This window comes from Orcinus orca, chromosome 1, assembly GCF_937001465.1.
Source record: "Orcinus orca chromosome 1, mOrcOrc1.1, whole genome shotgun sequence".
NCBI lineage: Eukaryota > Metazoa > Chordata > Mammalia > Artiodactyla > Delphinidae > Orcinus > Orcinus orca.
In genome coordinates this window covers 36624520-36642072 of record NC_064559.1, presented here as the reverse complement: position 1 = coordinate 36642072, position 17553 = coordinate 36624520, and positions in this window count along the sequence as shown.

The window sequence follows — 17553 nt, the reverse complement described above, 5'->3', positions numbered from 1 at the left end:
GGCTGGCATGTGCTAGCGCCTCTTGGAAACCTCTAGTACCCTGTAGAGGCAGGGGGCCAGGCGTGGGTTTAACTTTCTTTAACCCAGCCTGACCCTAGGAAACACAGTTTAAGAAATATTGGACGCTGAATGAGGAATTGGCAAACTACCGGCCAAGAATAAGCTAAGAATGGCTTAGCCCGGTGACAGAAGGATAGTTTTTATATTTTTTAATGATTGAAAACAAATCAAAAGAAGAACATGTTTTGTGACACATTAACGTGTGTGAATTAAAATTTCAGTGTCCATAAATAAATTTTTATTGGGACACAGCCAAGCCCATTTGTTTACATGTGGTCTAGGGTTGCTTTCGTGCTACAGTGACGAGGATGAGTAGGTCTGAGGCCATATGACCCACAAAGTTGAAAATATTTACTCTCTGGCCCTTTGCAGAGAGAGGTTGCCAAGCCCTGCTCTGAATTACCTTCTTTCACAAACATTCTAAGAGTTTCCTTAAACCTGGGTCCAGGCAAAGCCATGGGAGTAGAAATGTGATGTGAGGGGCAGGATAACTTGCTCCGGCTCCGGGGAGGAGGAAGAACAGGGGACCCTGGGAGGAACAGCCCTTCCAACCTCTCCAGGTGGCCGACCCTTAATCTCTCTGGCACCAGCACCCCTTCCCTCCATCACACTCACAGTGTTGTTTGTTTTCTTTAGTAAATCAAATACATGATGCAATCCCCAGCCAGCAGGCTGCCCAGCTGCCACTGCTGCTACAGGTACCACGCGTGAGTCCTTTGCTCCTGGAAGACCTGAGTCTCGTCCTCTAGTCCTAGGCAGGGGCCCACATCACCCACCCTTTTTCCCTTCAGGGTCTAGTTCATTACTAAAAATCCCTAACTATGATGGGAAGAAGATGCCAAGAGGCATTTATGAGACAAAGTAAGAGTATTGTGGTAATAGATGACAGGGAGGCAGGAGAGGGCTGGAGAGACTAGACAGGTGAGCTGAGAGGAAAAGTGAGCCCCTAGAGCAGCCGCAATCCTAGACAACTGTCTACCGATCGGCAGGAGGGTGGGAGGGATGAGCTGTTAGCAGAGCAGGTTAGGACGGAAGCATGAGGTCATGCTTCAGAATACCCACCTGGGGTCATGAGCTGCTCATACTGTCTAAGGAAGGAGTAATATAATACGGACGTTCCAGGCAAACACGTGTCTGCCTCTCAGGCTTGGCTGAGCTTATCGTAGCAAGACTCCCCAGGGAAGGGAGAGCATGGGGAGAACCCAAAGACCTTGGTCCCACGACATCTGAGATCACTGGTTATGAGTTCGCGTTTTGCATGCATGCAGACCTGGGCCCCAAACATGATGAGCCCCTAGGAGCTCTCTGAGTCTTCTCTTCCTCATCTGTAAAACCGAGTCCTCATAGGGCCACAAGGACCCAATGACGTAGAGCCTTGCTACTCAAAATGTAGTCTGTGCTCCAGCAAAACAGCAAGATCTGCAAGCTCATTAGAAATGCAAAATCTCAGACCCTTCCCCTAAAGCTACTGAACCAGAAGGTGCACTTTAAAAACTCTCGAGATGATGCTTATGTATATTAATATTTGAGAAGCATTTACATAAAACACACGAAGGACCATCCGGTATCTTCCACATGGTAAATGCTTAACAAACGGGGGCTTCAAGTGAAGGAGAAGGAACTAGAGCAGTGATTCTCAGTGGAGCAATTTTGCCCCCAGGGGACATTTGACAATGTCTGGAGACATTTTACAGTGCACAGGACCGTGCACAGGACAGCCCTCACCACAGAGAATTATGTGATTCCCAAAGCCAACAGAGCTGAGGCTAAAAAATCCTGGACTAGAGGAGAGTAGTGGCTGTGGGGAAAGAACTGACGTAGGCGTAGAGAAGGATTAGAAGGGTACCCTTCTTGGGGGACGGGGGAAGCAGTGGACTGATGAAATGATCAGGAGAGGGGACAAATCAAGATGGCAACTTGGAAGGCAGTGACTAAAGGCTCCTGGGTGGGAGCAGATGGGCGAGGCCTGGCTCCCTGGCTTACCACCATTCCCCCCACGCCCCTTTCCCAGAGAAGCTCGATGTCTCAGACTTTGAGAGGCTGGAGAAAGGGGGGCTGATCCCTTAGTCCAGATCCATGTTTTTTCATCCAAACTCCATCCTGGACCAGACTAAGACCAGGGGCTCTTCTAATCTCTCTGGAAACTTGGAGACTTTTCTTCACAATAATATTGGGCAGGAGAAAATGTCCTCTGAGGATAAACTTTGATTTACAAGGCCACTTTCTTCCCTGAATACACTTTATTGGATTGAGGAGGTCTATTCTGTTACTCTCAGGCCACGTCTGTCACATATGTATGTGTATATGTATGTATACATTTCACGTATGTCATATCCTGTCTGCAGTCTGAATTTTACCTTTGAGAAGTAACTCTGTTCCCACCCCACATCCTCTGCAAATTCTCCTAAACCTATATATAGAGAAAAGGACTGAACCAGGATGGAGAAGGTTCCCTTCTCCACTCCTGGGTGAGGCAGTGAAGAGCTCACTCCTAAACCTGAATACCCCCTCCTTCTCCGATTAATGGAAATGCCCTGCGGGAGAGAAGTGATGAGAATGTGAATCAGTATTTCCTGAGTGCCAAGACCTAAAAGAAAGTTACATCACCATTTTTCTTCCCTGATTTAATCTTCACTCTAAAATGGATTGGTATCTCCTTATTTGGCTGGGAAACTCACACACTGATAGATGTAGGATTTCTGGGCTTTTGTTCGTCCTTTTCCCTGTTTCAGCTGCCGTCATTCCAGGAGCAGAGATGAGGGCTGGGTGTCCACTGGTTGGCCCCCTTAGACTGGCACTCTGCCGTTCCACCTTGTCCTCTGTCACTAGTGTAATAAATGATTTATTATTACAGGCATTTCAAAGGATGAGAGTGAAAACAAACATAGATCATTCTTACATCTGTACAGCATGCTCAGATGAACAAAGTACCCCCAAGTGAAATTTCTCGTTTGATATTCACTGTCACAAGTATGTTATGAGAAAGAGGATAGATATTATTAACTGTCCTTTGCAGATTAGAAAGCTAAGTGTCAGAAAAGTCAAATAATCTTCCCTAGGTCACATAAATAAATGACAGAATCGGAACTAGAGTGTAGGTCTTCTGGCTCTCAGTCCAGTATTCTTTCCTCTGTTCCACCGTTCGTCAACTTCTCAATCTTGCGTGTATTCACACATTTAATGAACAAACATTTCCTCAGCACCTACTGAGTGTCAGAAAAGTCTATACAAAAGATGAATGACTATGATAACAATTTATAAAATGTCCAGAAAAGACACAGCTATAGAGACAGAAAATATAGTACTGGTTGCCTAGGGCTTGGAGTTGGGGACTGGGTGGATAGAAGGAATTGAGGGTGACTGCTAATGAGTATAAGGTTTCTTTGGGGGGTAAGGAAAAATGTTCTAAAATTAGATTATAGTGATGCACTCTGTGAATATACTAAAACCCACTGAATTGTACACTTTAAACAGTGAACTCTGTGGTATGCAAATTATATCTCAATAAAGCTGTTAAAAAATGAATTAAGACCCAATACCTGTGCTCTAATGAGTCAGTAGAGTGGATACACTTGCAAACAGATCAATTGCAACACAAGTCACGGGAATGTGTTAACACCACTAACAGAAGGATGGAACCAATGGAAACATACATGTGAGGCAGAATCTCGGTGAGGTGTGTATTGGATGGTGCTGGAAGGGGTTGAGAAGCTTTCTAGTGGAGGTGACATTTGACCTAAGGCTTGAAGCCTGAGTAGGAGTTTGCCAGCAAAAACAAAGGGAGGGCACCTGCTGGAGACCACTGTGACCTCCACTAATTCTATGGCCACACAGCTGCTGTAGGGGACCAAGGAGAAGAAGGTTCTGGAAGTTGCTGGAAGAAGGAGGATAACTGTTCTTTTGCTTGAAAGTTAAGGGAAATCAATGGACAACAGCAATTTAAATACAGTTGCAGGGTATGTAAGGTAACCTAGTGTTACTGAGCCTTGGGAGCTACAGACAGGAATGGAGAAGTGGGGTGAAGGACTTGGGTCTCGGCTTTCTAAGCAAAGACTTTGGCCAGTCACAAGAAAGAGTAGCACAAGAGACATGCAGTTCTGAAAGCTGCAACTGCCTCCCAGGAGTCAGGCTCTTGTACCCTCCCACAGCCTGCAGAGCATCAACTTTTGGGTCCCAAGGGCAAGAGTATTTTAAATAAATACACGGCAGTGCACAGGGTTGGGGAAAATGATAGCGACAGAGTCTCCTGAGTAGATCCAGGTGATGAATCATGGTCCATGTCCCCTGTGCCACTCTGTGTCTCACATATTCAAGGTTGCTTTTTTTATTTTTAAGGTTGCTTTTTCTAACAGATTTTTTTTGAAAGGAAGAAAGGAAAGGAAGAAAAGAAAAAAATAAAGAAAAGAAAGAAAGAAAGAAAAAGAAAAAGAAAGAAAGAGAAAGAGAGAAAGAGAGAGAGAGAGAGAGAGGGAGGGAGGGAGGGAGGGAGGGAGAAAAGGAGGAAGAGAGGGCAAAGGCTTCAGTGGGAATGTGATGTATCCCATCCCAAGTCATTCAACAGCATCAATGCTCCCGAAATAGCGCCTCTGCCTACCTGCTAGCCAAATTCATTCTCTAGACCTACAAGGACATTTTTAGAGTCCTAGACAGCAGCAGTCGCTCTACTCCTGTGCTCTTTTCTGATGGCACCGTTGTCATCGCTCCCTGTGCCCTGGTTGTCTTGTCCACCAGGCCATGAACTCCCTAGGCACCAGCTCTGAGTTTTCTCCATCTCAGAATGGCCCTCAGAACCTGGCACATGGCAGGTGCTCAGTGAGCATTTGTTGAATAAGTGCATTTCATATGACTGATCCCCAAATCTAATTATGTACAGGCCCCAATAGCCTCCTGGGCTGTTTATAAACAGGTCTTTGCCAAGTGTTGACCAGTTTGCTCAGGCAACAACCATTGGGTTGGGAGACACGGCCTTGAATCCCATGGCCTTATTAAACACCTGGACCAGCTTTGCGTGTGTCCATAGTATGAGAGTAAAAACTCATGAAATTATGCTATAACCATCCATCTGATTGTAGAATCCCAGGGAAACAGAGTCTGTGATTAGGCCAGCACAAGAGAGAGTCCTGGGTCTGTGAATAAGAAAGTCTTATCCTATCCTAGAGCTTCCATACTGCTGCCTTCATGCTTTCTCTGAGCCACCCACACCATTCTGCCAAAGGGAGAGATGTCCCTATTTCATCTGTCTTATAGACTCTCTCCCAGTCTCATCCCTCTTTACAACAGAATGCACACTACTCCAGAAGATCCTTCTAAATGCACAACTCTGATCATATTACTCCTGAACCCCTAAAATTATCTTTGGTTTCAGGTAAGGAAAGCTCCCCCCAGCCCATTGCTCTTTTTTCCATTTCTGTATCCGTCAGTGCCTAGCACAGAGGCGTCAACATTTTAGCTTGTTTTTTAATCAATTCTTTTTTTTTTTTTTTTTTTTTGGCGGTACACGGGCCTCTCACTGTTGCTGCCTCTCCCGTTGCGGAGCACAGACTCCGGACGCGCAGGCTCAGCGGCCATGGCTCACGGGCCCAGCTGCTCCGCGGCATGTGGGATCCACCCGGACCGGGACACGAAACCGTGTCCCCTGCATCGGCAGGCGGACTCTCAACCACTATTCCACCAGGGAAGCCCAAATTCTTAATTTCAAAACCAGGTAAATGGAATGCATTTAAGGGAGAGGATAAAATAAATTTATTTTTACTTTGATGTGATCTTCAACTGGTTATTTCTATGGGTAAGAGTCCATGTAATAGGATGCTATTCAACAACTAAATATAATTTGTCTTTACATTCTTCAAAAAAACCTTTTATAACATTTTAGGCTTAAAAACCAGGTTACAGAATGACATATGCAGTATGGTCCCGTTTTTGTAAACAGTACAATGGGCATATGTACATGTTGAAAATGATCTAGAAATATAAATACCAAGATGTTAACAGGAATTTTTGAGCGGTGAGATCATGAGTGTTTTCCTTTTCTAGAGCTTATCTGTATTTTCCAAGTTTCTACAAGTTTAATACAAGGGTAAGATTTTTTAAAAGTTACTTAAAATTTAAATAAATCATTAGTCTCACCATTGCCCACAGAAAATTATTGAAATTCCTGTTGTGGAAGTACACATTCTCTGAGACCTGGCCTACTCACACCTCTGCCCATGATGCTCCCAGCCAAACTGGGCTGCTCACCTCCAGCTCCTGCCTCTGCGCTGCTGTTCACAGAATCTGGGACACCCTTACCACGTGCCAAACACTAACCACCATCTGTTGCCTCAACATAGAAAGATGAAGTGATATGTTGTTGACTGTCAAAAATAGATTGCACGTATATATGTGTTCACATGCATGCATATACACATGTATAATATGTGTGTGTATACACACACACACATATATCCTGCTAATGATACTTATTTTGAAGGAGTAAGATTACAGGCTGGATAGATTTTCTTTTCATCTTCAGACTATTTTGTATAACTGGTGTAAAAAGAATGCAACAAACACCATTTGAGAGTGAAAGAGACATTTGCATTAAAATTTTACCTGTTTTTAAAGGTTTCTTCCTTGAAGCTCTTGTAAAAGCTTCAAGGAATTTTTATCACCCTTGAACACCACAGGGATTTGAATTTCTTTTGTGGCACTGAAGCTCATCTTTCCCCTTCCCTTGTCCCTCTCCCTCTCTGCCTCTGTCTCCCCCTCCACCCCCTTTCCCCTGGTCTAGGACCTTGGGAGGGCAAAGGAACAGATATGATCTTCTCTTTTCCTCACATCGCTCAGCACAGCAGAATAGGTTATTAAAGAAATAAACAAATAGTAAGATGCTCGATATGAAAAGTATTCAGAATGATTCAGAGTCTGCATTTTGGTGGGTCATCTCATCACATGAATAAAGAAGTGAAATCTCTGGAAGTATTCTAGGTGGGATATCCACTGAGAAGTATGGTAGACGTTGCAGTTACCCCTCACATTTACAGTTTCCTTCTTCTTAGGAGACAGGAAAATTGCACTTCCCTGCCCCATGGAAGCTCAGCATGGCCACGGGACTATTTTGACCAGTGAAACATAAGTGGAAGAATCAGGTGTCCTTTCAGGTGGAAGCATTTAAAACCCAGTGCACAGTTCTCCATGCTCTCTCCTATCCTGCCTGTGTTGGGATGGCAGCATTAAGGGATGGAAGTGTTTCCTTCGCCTGTGTCCCTGAGTACCCATGATGAGCAGATTGCCCATGCTAACACATATCAGACATGTAATATAAGTGAGAAATAATTTTTGTCGTAATAAGCCACTGAGAAAGGTTAAGGTATTGTCTGTTACTGCAGTATAACATAGCCTAACCTAATACAGAAGGAATGTTAGAGGAGAGAGGGATTTAAACACTTTTCAAGTCCCTTTCAACCCTCAGAAAATGAATGTAGACTCTGCTGTAGACAAAACTGTTATTCCACATGCTATTTAGACAACTCATTATAAGTCACAGAGTCTCAAAATTCTTCTTTGATGCAAAGTACTGCTTTCTCCTTGAATACAATGAAAACTATGCATTCGGCAGGATGAGGTCAGGTTACGGCATGATGCTGACCACTTTGGGATCCAGGAATTGGCTGCTCAGTCACTCAGGAGTCACATAAAGGGGAAACAGCTCTGGAATGAAGCATGGATGGAAGTCTGAAATCCTTGTATGCAAGAGAGAGCCCTGTGCTCTTGGCAGGAGTGATGGAGAGGACCCTTCTACTCACAGGTGCCAGTAAAAAGTTTGGGACAAGCCAACAGACACACACACACACACTCACACACACCACACACACACTCACTTACTACATGGGTTTTAAAACTTTCAAAGCAAGGCAGGCTAAGGCCCAGCAGGTCTGAACATGTCCCAGAATGTGAGAAAGTAGAGATTGTGTCCCTGAAAACGCTTACATATGGTACCGGAAATGAGAAATGATTTGGGTTCTTAACCCAAAATAGATTTTTTTGGTTCCTCATCTTCAGCCCTAGCCCACAGGTAAATGATCAAATCCAGGGAATTATCAAAAGTCAAAGAGCTGGTGAAGAGTAGAAGCTGCTTCCAGCAATAATAGCGAGTGGGGCTCTCTCCACTCAGACTCTGACTTTAACTTCCAAAACGTATCCTCTTGGAAAATGTTATTACTCATGAAAATGAAGAGAGGGTGTTTCCCTCTGTGGACTAGTTCCTGCCTTGAAGTCACCACCTCTCTTCCCAGGCCAGAGACATGGCCCCACCAGAAAGCTGATCTAATTGATCTTATTGCTTGATCCTGGTTGAGTGAATTCTGCTTTCCCACAATAAGATGAGAATAAAAATAACCTGGAATAACAGAATCTGAAAGTCCACATTTCATTAACCTGGGATGAAAAGTTAGAAATTAAAAATCTCAAAGTGCTGTGGTCCCCAGTGCTGATATAAAGCTAGCAGGCTCTTGCAGGGCTCCACTCTCTAGAGTGTTTTGAGAATTCCCAGAGGGGTGTTTCTCACAGCTTTGTCCAGGAACCATCCATGCCATCAGAGCTGGCTGAGCCAACGATGGCAAGCTCCAAGGGCTGCCCCAGGGACGGTGAGAATGGGACTCTCCTCACCAGGTTCTCAGCGCCAATTTGCACCAGCCAAAAAATGTTGCAAGGTCATATTCACCCCTAATAGGGTGTTTGGGCCCAAAGTATTACAGAGTTCAGTGAAGCAACTTTTCCAGTTTACACTCAGAGACTTTCTTGGTCCCAGGATGCCCACATACCTCCAGAGTGATGGGTTTGGGCAGCTTCTGGTGGCATGGGACTGGAATTCATCATTTCTTAGCAGTGTGTGGGGGAATGGTTAGGGGTAGGTCTCCGCACTAGTCCAGTAAGCCAGCCAGCCTGTTGTGTAGTACGTTACTAAATACTTCCACAATTTGATATTCACAAAAACCCTGTGAAAGAGAGCATACATCATTATCTCCATTTTAACAATGAGGAAGCCAAGGCAAAGAGGAAAACTTCACTAAACAGTGATTTGCCTAAGCTCGTAGAGCTAGAAAATGGGACTACCTAGACTTGACCCCAGGTCTCTGACTCCAAGCCTGGGTGTATGGGAGGCAGTACAGTGCACCGGAAAGCATGCAGCCGTGGAGCCACACTTTGTGTGTGGACCCCTGGCTCTGAGACTTAGAGCTGTGTGACCATAGGTAAGTCACTTGATTCCTCTATGCTTCAGTTTCCTCATTTGTAAAGTGAGAATAACACTACCCACCTCAGAGGTATTTGTGAGGATTAAATGAGAAAATACATGCAGGGTACATAGAAGACAGGCTGACACATTAGGAAGCATGAAAAAGAGTTAGCTATTCTTAGAATACTATTAATAGTATTTTTATATATTACCATGGCACATTTAATGCCTTTTATTAATGAAAAGAGCTTGATACAGCTACAAAAAAACACTTAGCCTCTAACTATATGAGCTTCTGTTTAGGAAAAAATTTTAAAGTGTCATAATAGTATTCCATATGGAAACAGTAGAATATGTCAGAATATACTATGGCCCATTCCAGTTTTAATCAATCTGTTTAGAGAACTTGTGAAGTTGCTTTGAAATGATAAATAGAAGGGTGGGAGAAATAGATGAAGGGGATTATGAGGTACAAACTTCCAGTTATAAAATAAGTAAGTCATGGGGATGTAATGTACAGAATAGGGGATATAATCAACAATATTGTAATAATATTGTATGGTGACAGAAGGTAACTAGGCTTATTGTGGCCATCATTTCATGATATATATAAATATTGAATCCCTGAGTTGTACACCTAAATCTAATATAATAGTGTATGTCAATTATACGTCAATAAAAAAGGAAAAAAATTTAGAAAACTTAACAAAAATAATAGTCCAGCCCCAAGAGAAGTCACATGAGACTATATGAAAACGTCAAGACCAGAATTCATTGAGTGGGCTCTTTTTTGATTAACAATTGTAATGAAAGCAAATGAGAACTAAATCGTTTCCTAAGAAGCCAAATCATTTTGTCCTAAAATCATTATACCTTAACTATTTCTACTTTCCTCTAAAGTTTGTTGATCTGAAATGTCTTTATTTCATCTTCATTTTTATTTTTTATAAATTTATTTATTTATTTTGTTTTTGGCTGTGTTGGGTCTTCGTTGCTGCGCACAGGCTTTCTCTAGTTGCGGCAAGAGGGGGCTATACTCTTCGTTGCAGTGCACGGGCTTCTCATTGCAGTGTCTTCTCTTGTTGCGGAGCATGGGCTCTAGGCGCACGGGCTTCAGTAGTTGTGGCACACAGACTCAGTAGTTGTGGTGCACGGCCTTAGTTGCTCTGCGACACGTGGGATCTTCCCGGACCAGGGCTTGAACCTGTGTCCCCTGCATTGGCAGGCGGATTCTTAACCATTGCGCCACCAGGGAAGCCCTTCATTTTTAAAATAATAGCTTTATTGAAATAGAATTCACCCTTTTATAATTCACTGAAAAGTGTACAATTCAGTGGGTTTTGGTATATTCACAGAATTGTGCAATCAGCACCATTATCTAATTTCAGAACATTTTCATTACCCTGGAAAGAAATCTCATAACCATTAGGATCACACCACACTCTCTCTCCCCTTAGTCCCTGGAAAAAACTGGTTTTCTTTCTGTCCCTATGGTTTTGCCTATTCTAAACGTTCCCCGACATTGTATTTGAAAAGTTATAAAGATAATTTCAAGGTTAGGATATTATCGTCCTCTGAGGTGGATTTATATTTGCTTCTGGAAGGAGGGTAGGGGATTGGTAATTCCACGTTAGTTTAATCCAATCACAGAATGAGATAATTCGAAGCTGATTTTCTGTCCCTGTTAGGGGATCACCATGGGTGACCATGACACCTAGTGGGTAGCACTTTGGGATCTCAACGGGAAGCTTGACAGGGAGGTTACTAGGACCCCTCATCAGCAGGCTAAAGCACCTATTGCTGTTACCCTGATCCTGTAAATTTGTGGCAAATTGGGCACATCTTCTGTTTCCCAACCTTTCATCAACTTTTCTGAATTTGGATGACCTTCCTCAGGGAAAAGCAGTACCCAGGGCTGGGCTCACTTCTCTGGATTTCCCTCTCCCAAATCTTGGCCCTGGAATTATATCTGTTTTGTTATCTCTTCAAAACCTTCAAACAGTATTTTTTTCATGTTTCCTGATTTTTCCAGCTGTTCTTGAATTCTTCTCAGTGAGAAGACTCATCTAAAAGCCAGCAGCTGTTTCTTCTTTCAGGCAAAACAGACAAAAAGGAAAATTCTTCCACATATTCCCCAGCTCCCCAACAGCTCAGAAAAACCAATGTCTTCTGCCACCGACAGGAAAGACACACCTGCTGGGTACATCTGTGAGGATGGAATGAGATAACACAGACAAAGTGCTTAGTGAGTTTTGTAATAACTATGTTTCCCCCTTTGTTCCAGCCTCGATATATCTCAGAGCCAAATCTTGATCCTTCTAGCAAGTTATGATTCAGAACCTTATGACATGTCCTTTGTGGAACAATCTTAGCTCAACTTCATTGTATTATCTGTGTTCCAAGTGTTTCATCTATTTTCCTTAAATCCTACAGTATTGCATGTATCTTTTAAGCCACCCTCGATCACTTTGATAGGAGGTGGAACATACATAAATAAGTTAAATAAAGGTATTTTGAACTGCCATATGCTATACGTGTGAGAATATTGATATTAGCACAGGACAGAACCACTTCCCTGGGGTAGCAGGACTTCAGGTCCTTTGTCTTTTTATGCCACTCACTAACATCCTTGCTCATCCTTCATGGTCTAATTCAAGGATCCCTCCTTCAGAAAGCCTTCCCTCATCTCCCCACATAGAGGTCTTTCCTTAATTACATTGAGTCTTATATTGCTGGCAGTGACTTGTCCTACCAACCTCACTCTCTTTATATGCCTCTAACCTCCACAAAGCCTAGAAAGAGAAATTACCTCAAATTGAATTATTTTTAAAGAACTTTACTGATATACAAGTGTCATGCGATAAACTGCACATTTAAAATGTACAATATGACAAGTTTTGGCATATGTGTACAACTGGAAACCATCACCATCATCAAGATAATGAACATATTCATCACAGTTTAACCCTTCATTTGTTGGTAGACATTTAGGTTGTTTTAAATTTGGGGCTATTAAAAATAAACCTTCCATGAACATTTATATACAAGTCTTTTCATGAACATATGCTTTCTCTTCTCTTGGATAAATACCTAGGAATGGAATGACTGGGTCATATGGCAGCTGTTTCTTCAACTTTTTCAAAAACTGCCGAACTATTTTCAAAGTGGTTGTATCATTGTATATTCCCAACAGCCCATATGAGTTTCATTTCCTCCACACCTTCCCCTAGCATACGATATGGTCAGTCTTTTTTTTTTTTTTTTTTTTTGCGGTACGCGGGCGTCTCACTGTTGTGGTCTCTCCCGTTGCGGAGCACAGGCTCTAGACCCACAGGCTCAGCGGCCATGGCTCACGGGCCCAGCCGCTCCGCGGCATGTGGGATCTTCCAGGACCGGGACATGAACCTGTGTCCCCTGCATCGGCAGGCGGACTCTCAACCACTGCGCCACCAGGGAAGCCCGGTCAGTCTTTTTAATTTTAGCCATTCTAACAGGTATAGTGTGGTATCTCACTGTGGGTTTTTTGTTTGTTTGTTTGTTTTGAATTTTATTTTATTTATTTTTTTATACAGCACGTTCTTATGAGTTATCCATTTTTATACATATTAGTGTATATATGTCAATCCCAATCTCCCAAATCATCACACCACCACCCCTCCACCCTGCCGCTTTCCCCCCTTGGTGTCCATATGTTTGTTCTGTACATCTGTGTCTCAATTTCTACCCTGCAAAACAATTCATCTGTACCATTTTTCTAGGTTCCACATATATGAGTTAATATATGATATTTGTTTTTCTCACTTACTTCACTCTGTATTACAGTCTGTAGGTCCATCCACATCTCTATAAATGACCCAATTTTGTTCCTTTTTATGGCTAATACTCCATTGTATATATATACCACATCTCCTTTATCCATTCATCTGTCAATGGGCAAAGAGGTTGATTCTATGACCTGGCTATTGTAAATAGTGCTGCAATGAATATTGGGGTGCATGTGTCTTTTTGAATTATGGTTTTCTCTGGGTATATGCCCAGTAGTATGATTGCTGGATCATATAGTAATTCTATTTTTAGTTTTTTAAGGAACCTCCATACTGTTCTCCATAGTGGCTGTATCAATTTACATTCCCACCAACAGTGCAAGAGGGTTCCCTTTTCTCCACATCCTCTCCAGCATTTGTTGTTTGTAGATTTTCTGATGACGCTCATTCTAACTGGTGTGATGTGATACCTCATTGTAGTTTTGATTTGCTTTTCTCTAATAATTAGTGATGTTGAGCAACTTTTCATGTGCCTCTTGGCCATCTGTATGTCTTCTTTGGAGAAATGTCTATTTAGGTCTTCTGCCCATTTTTGGATTGGGTTGTTTGTTTTTTAATATTGAGCTGCACGAGCTGTTTATATATATTGGAAATTAATCCTTTGTCCATTGATTTGTTTGCAAATATTTTCTCCCGTTCTGAGGGTTTTCTTTTCGTCTTGTTTGTAGTTTCCTTTGCTTTGCAAAAGCTTTTAAGTTTCATTAGGTCCCATTAGTTTATTTTTGTTTTTATTTCCATGACTCTAGGAGGTGGATCAAAAAAGATCTTGCTGTGATTTATGTCAAAGAGTTTTCTTCCTATGTTTTCCTCTAAGAGTTTTATAGTGTCTGGTCTTACATTTAGGTCTCTAATTCATTTTGAGTTTATTTTTGTGTATGGTGTTAGGGAGTGTTCTAATTTCATTCTTTTACATGTAGATGTCCAGTTTTCTCAGCACCACTTTTTGAAGAAACTGTCTTTTCTCCATTGTATATCCTTGCCTCCTTTCTCATGGATTAGTTGACCATAGGTACGTGGGTTTATCTCTGGGCTTTCTATCTTGTTTCATTGATATATATTTCTGCTTTTGTACCAGTACCATATTGTCTTGATTACTGTAGCTTTGTAGTATAGTCTGAAGTCAGGGAGTCTGATTCCTCCAGCTCCATTTTTTTCCCTCAAGACTGCTTTGGCTATTTGGGGTCTTTTGTGTCTCCATACAAATTTTAAGACTTTTTGTTCTAGTTCTGTAAAAAATACCATTGGTAATTTGATAGTGATTGCATTGAATATGTAGATTGCTTTGGGCAGTATAGTCATTTTCACAATATTGATTCTTCCAATCCAAGAACATGGTATATCTCTCCATCTGTTGGTATCATCTTTAATTTCTTTCATCAGTGTCTTATAGTTTTCTGCATACAGGTCTTTTGTCACCCTAGGTAGATTTATTCCTCTGTATTTTATTCTCTTTGTTGCATTGGTAAATGGGAGCGTTTCCTTAATTTCTCTCTCAGAATTTTCATCATTAGTGTATAGGAATGCAAGAGATTTCTGTGCATTAATTTTGTATCCTGCAACTTTACCAAATTCATTCATTAGCTCCAGTAGTTTTCTGGTGGCATCTTTAGGGTTCTCTATGTAGAGTATCATGTCATCTGCAAACAGTGACAGTTTTACTTCTTCTTTTCCAATTTGTATTCCTTTTATTTCTTTTTCTTCTCTGATTGCCATGGCTAGGACTTCCAAAACTATGTTGAATAATAGTGGTGAGACTGGACATCCTTGTCTCATTCCTGATCTTAGAGGAAATGCTTTCAGTTTTTCACCATTGAGAATGATGTTTGCTGTGAGTTTGTCATATATGGCCTTTATTATGTTGAGGTAGGTTCCATCTATGCCCACTTTCTGGAGAGTTCTTATCATAAATGGGTGTTGAATTTTGTCAAAAGCTTTTTCTGCATCTATTGAGATGATCATATGGTTTTTATTTTTCAACTTGCTAATATGGTGTATCACATTGATTGATTTGCATACATTGTAGAATCCTTGCATCCCTGGGATAAATCCCACTTGATCATGGTGTATGATCCTTTTAATGTGTTGTTGGATTCTGTTTGCTAGTATTTTGTTGAGGATTCTTGCATCTATATTTATCAGTGATATTGGTCTGTAATTTTCTTTTTTTGTAGTATCTTTGTCTGGTTTTGGTATCAGGGTGATGGTGGCCTCATAGAATGAGTTTGCGAGTATGCCTCTCTCTGCAATTTTTTGGAAGAGTTTGAGAAGGATGGGTGTTACCTCTTCTCTGAATGTTTGATAGAATTCACCTGTGAAGCCATCTGGTCCTGCACTTTTTGTTTGTTAAACATTTCTTGCATCGTGTCGACCTTTGCCTCCCTTGTTTTTCCGAGGTCCTGGATCATCTTCACTATCATTATTCTGAATTCTTTTTCTGGAAGGTTGCCTATCTCCACTTCATTAATTTGTTTTTCTGGGTTTTTACCTTGTTTCTTCATCAGGTACATAGCCCTCTGCCTTTTCATCTTGTCTATCTTTCTGTGAATGTGGTTTTTGTTTCACAGGCTGCAGGATTGTAGTTCTTCTTGCTTCTGCTGTCTGCCCTCTGGGGATTGAGGCTATCTAAGAGGCTTATGCAAGCTTTCTGATGGGAGGGACTGGTGGTGGATAGTGCTGGCTGTTGCTCTGGTGGGCAGAGCTCAGTAAAACTTTATTCCACTTGTCTGCTAATGGCTGGGGCTGGGTTCCCTCCCTGTTGGTTGTTTGGCCTGAGGCGACCCAACACTGGAGCCTCCAAGGTCTCTTTGATGAGGCTAATGGCAGACACTGGGAGGGCTCACACCAAGGAGTACTTCCCAGAACTTCTGCTGCCTGTGTCCTTGTCCTCACTGTGAGACATAGCCACCCCCTGCCTCTGCAAGAGACCCTCCAACACTAGCAGGTAGGTCTGGTTCAGTCTCCTGTGGGGTCACCGCTCCTTCCCCTAGGTCCCGACGCACACACTACTTTGTGTGTGCCCTCCAAGTGTGCAGTGTCTGTTTCCCCAAGTCCTGTCAAAGTCCTACAATCAAACCCCGCTAGCCTTCAAAGTCTGATTCTCTAGGAATTCCTCCTCCTGTTGCCAGATGCCCAGGTTGGGAAGCCTGACGTGGGGCTCAGAACCTTCACTCCAGTGGGTGGACTTCTGTGGTGTTAGTGTTCTCCACTAACACCTGGGTGTCACCCACGCAGCAGTTATGGGATTCGATTTTATTGTGATGGCACCCCTCCTACCATCTCATTGCAGCTTCTCCTTTGTCTTTGGGTGCGGAGTATCTTTTTTGGTGAGTTCCAGTGTCTTCCTGTCGATGACTGTTCAGCAGTTAGTTGTGATTCCGGTGCTCTTGCAAGAGAGAATGAGAGCACGTCCTTCTACTCTGCCATCTTCAACTCTCTCTCACTGTGGTTTTAATTTGCATATACTTAATGACAAACAATATTGAGCATCTTTTCATGTGTTTCTCTTATTTTTGCATATATTTATCTTCCTTGGTGTCCGTTCAAATCTCTTGCCCAATTTTTAATTGGGTTGTTTTCTTATATTTGAGTTTTGAGTATTCTTTATATTTTCTGGACCCACATCCCTTATTATATATAGGGATTTGCAAATATTTACTCCCAGACTATGGGTTGTCTTTTCATTTTCTTAGGTGTCTTTTTAAGCGCAGAAGTGTTTAACTTTAGTGAAGTCCGATTTATCAATTCGGTTTTTTATGGATTCTCCTTTTGGTGTTGTATCTAAGACATCTTTGGCTAACTCAAAGTCAGAAGGATTTTTTCCTCAGATTTTCTTTGAGAAATTTTATAGTTATAGATTTTACATTTAGATTGATGGTCCATTTTGAGTTAACATGTATATATGAAGTAAAGTATAGATCCAAGTTTATTTTTGTCTATACAATATCCAATTATTTTAGCACCATTTCTTGAAAGATTATTCTATCTCTACTAAATTACCTCTGTACGATTGTAGAAAATCAATTGCCCCTAGTTGTGTGGGTCTTTTTCTGGACTTTCCATTCTGTTCTATTGATCTATTTGTTTTTACACCAATACCACACTGCCTTCATTGCCATTGCTTTATATAAGTCTTGAAATCTAATAATATTAATCCTCCAACTTTGTTCTTTTTCAAAGTTATTTTGGCTATTTTAGGTCTGCTGCTTTTTAATATGAATTTTAAAGTGGATTTGTCCATTTCTACCTTAAAAAAAAGGCTACTGAAATTTATATTGTGATTGCATTGAACTTATAGATCAATTTGGGGGAAATTGACATAATAATATTGAGACCTATGAATATAGTACATCATTCCATTATTAAATAATCTTCCATTTCTCCCAGCAATGGTTTACAGTTTTCAGTGTAGAGCTGTTTTACATTTCTTGTTCTTGATTTATCTCCAAGGATTTCAAA